The sequence below is a fragment of the Priapulus caudatus genome, unplaced genomic scaffold, assembly GCF_000485595.1.
Source record: "Priapulus caudatus unplaced genomic scaffold, Priapulus_caudatus-5.0.1 Scaffold1397, whole genome shotgun sequence".
In the NCBI taxonomy this organism is placed as follows: domain Eukaryota; kingdom Metazoa; phylum Priapulida; class Priapulimorpha; order Priapulimorphida; family Priapulidae; genus Priapulus; species Priapulus caudatus.
Window position 1 is genome coordinate 3698 of NW_014578458.1, and position 2262 is coordinate 5959.

Consider the following 2262-nt stretch of genomic DNA (forward strand, 5'->3'; position numbering starts at 1 on the left):
TTTTTTCCTTTCTCTCTCTCCCTTATTCTCTCTTTCTCTCCCTTATTCTCTTTCTCTCTCTATATCTATCTATCTATCTATCTATCTATCTATCTATATCTATCTCTCCCTCTCCACAGCGTTCTGGCAAAATGGCAGACTGCAAATACAGTGTCCAGGATGATTTTTTTACATCGACTTGAAAACGTAGGTTTGCATTTCATCGGCTTGCAGAAACACCATGCGTGTACTTTTTATCTACTTCTTGCAAATTTCGTGCCGCTACGCCTATAGTAACAATTCATCGAATAACTACTATCTTATTTGATATGACTATTATGCGATGATGCACAGACACTGTAGTGAAAAATACAAGTTAAGCGTTTAAAATGCTGTCATATTTTTCTGCACGGATAGATGGCATTATACCGCGCCATACATACTTACAACCAACCAATTGACACGTTCTAGACTCACTAACTTTAACATAAGTGGTAACGCCTAGATAGAGAGGAGAGAAAAGAAGAGGCAGCTGTGTGGAAAGAGGGAAAGACCAGAGAAGGCGGCATCAGAAAGAACGACAACAAAAAGCGGGGAGAGAGAGATGGAGGCCGGCGGGCGGCGCCTGGAGATCAGAGAGAAAAGGAAGAAGAGAAGAAGCGAACAATGGGGGGGGAGATTATGCTGAACATGAGGACCAGGAAGCGGGGGCCCCGGAGGAAAAAAAGGGGAGCGCTCAATAGCGAACAACGGAAAAACTCTCCACCGCTGCAGCAAGTTGGGACAGGAGGATTCGGGATAGCGCTACCAGGTCTACGCCGAGTTGTACGCGTGGAAAGAAAGTCGCAGCAAAGATACTGGCAGCGAGGCGATAACGTAAGAGCGAACGCCCCAGCAAGAAATGAAAGCCTACACACAGCGCACGGCCACTTGGCAAAAGCAAGACAATTTGGGCTAGCAACACCACCTCACGGTGTTCTAGGATCTTCCGGCTGGTTTTCCATTATGTCTGATCGTGGCTGTGTATTACGTCTGTGCTCTACAGCAACTGAGAAAACGGTTCATGAAGTTCCGGATAAGCGATGGTGATTGAGACAATACTAGGAGGAGAGCGGTAATGCTTCCACGCCCAAGAATCATTCAAAAATACATATGCCCCAGATCTGGCGCACCGCGTGGAACCATACGTACGTAGCGGTTTAAAAAAATGCTCCACTTGGGTGTCTGGTGCACCAACCTGTTGCAGAAAACCACCTAAAAAAATTAATTTCAAAAAATTTAAAAATTGAGAACAGGTGGTGGGAAGTGAGAGATATACAGGAGAAGAGAGCAGGGAGAAAGAAAGAGAAAGAGAGAGAGAGAGAAGAGAGAGAGAGAGAGAGAGAGAGACGAAGAGAGGAACAGATCCGACATACAGGATATGATCACGATTAGAGTAAGATCAGCATAATAGATAGACGAGAGATGACCGCAGAGGACGATTGAGACGGCACAGTGAGATGAGATATAGAGATAATATAGGATAGATAGATAGCATACGATGTAGATCTAGATAGATAAGATACCGCTGCGATAGATACGATAGACTACGAGTAAGAATACGATTAGAGTAAGATCAGCACCGATGCCAGAAAGAGAGAGGTGAAGAGACTAGCGACCATAGTATAGCACTAGGAGGTAGAATGCTGAGAACATACCCGATAACACGGAATAGCGATAGACCGGCTAGATAGCAGAGGTAGACCCAGCCAGGTCACGAGCGTCGCCGCAGTACGACGCGTAGGAGTGAGGGACTAGGCGCCCCGCGCGGGAGAGTAGGGAGTGTAGAGGGGGGCGCGAGCAGACCCTAAGAGCGGAAGAGATGCAGAGAAACCTGAGTAGAGAATAAAAGCGAGACAGAGCGAGGGGAGACGGAGGCCCCCAGAAACCCGGAGGCATTAGCCCCGCCCAGCCTACCCGACCAGACTGGACAAAATGGACCAGGCAGACAGAATTATACTGCATTGGTGTTAAAAAAGAGGAAGAGATAGATATAGTAGTAGATATAGGTAGATAGATAGATAGATAGATAGATAGATAGATAGATCAATCGATTGATAGATAGGATAGATAGATACAGATAGATAAGATAGGATAAGTAAAAAAAAGTAGATAATAGCCGCGAGAGGGGCGAGCAGATAAATAGATAAATAGATAGATAGATAGAGGGAGAGAGAGAGAGGGAAGAGATAAAGGGAGAGAGATAGAGAGAGAGAGAGAGGAGGAGAAAGAGACGGAGAGAGA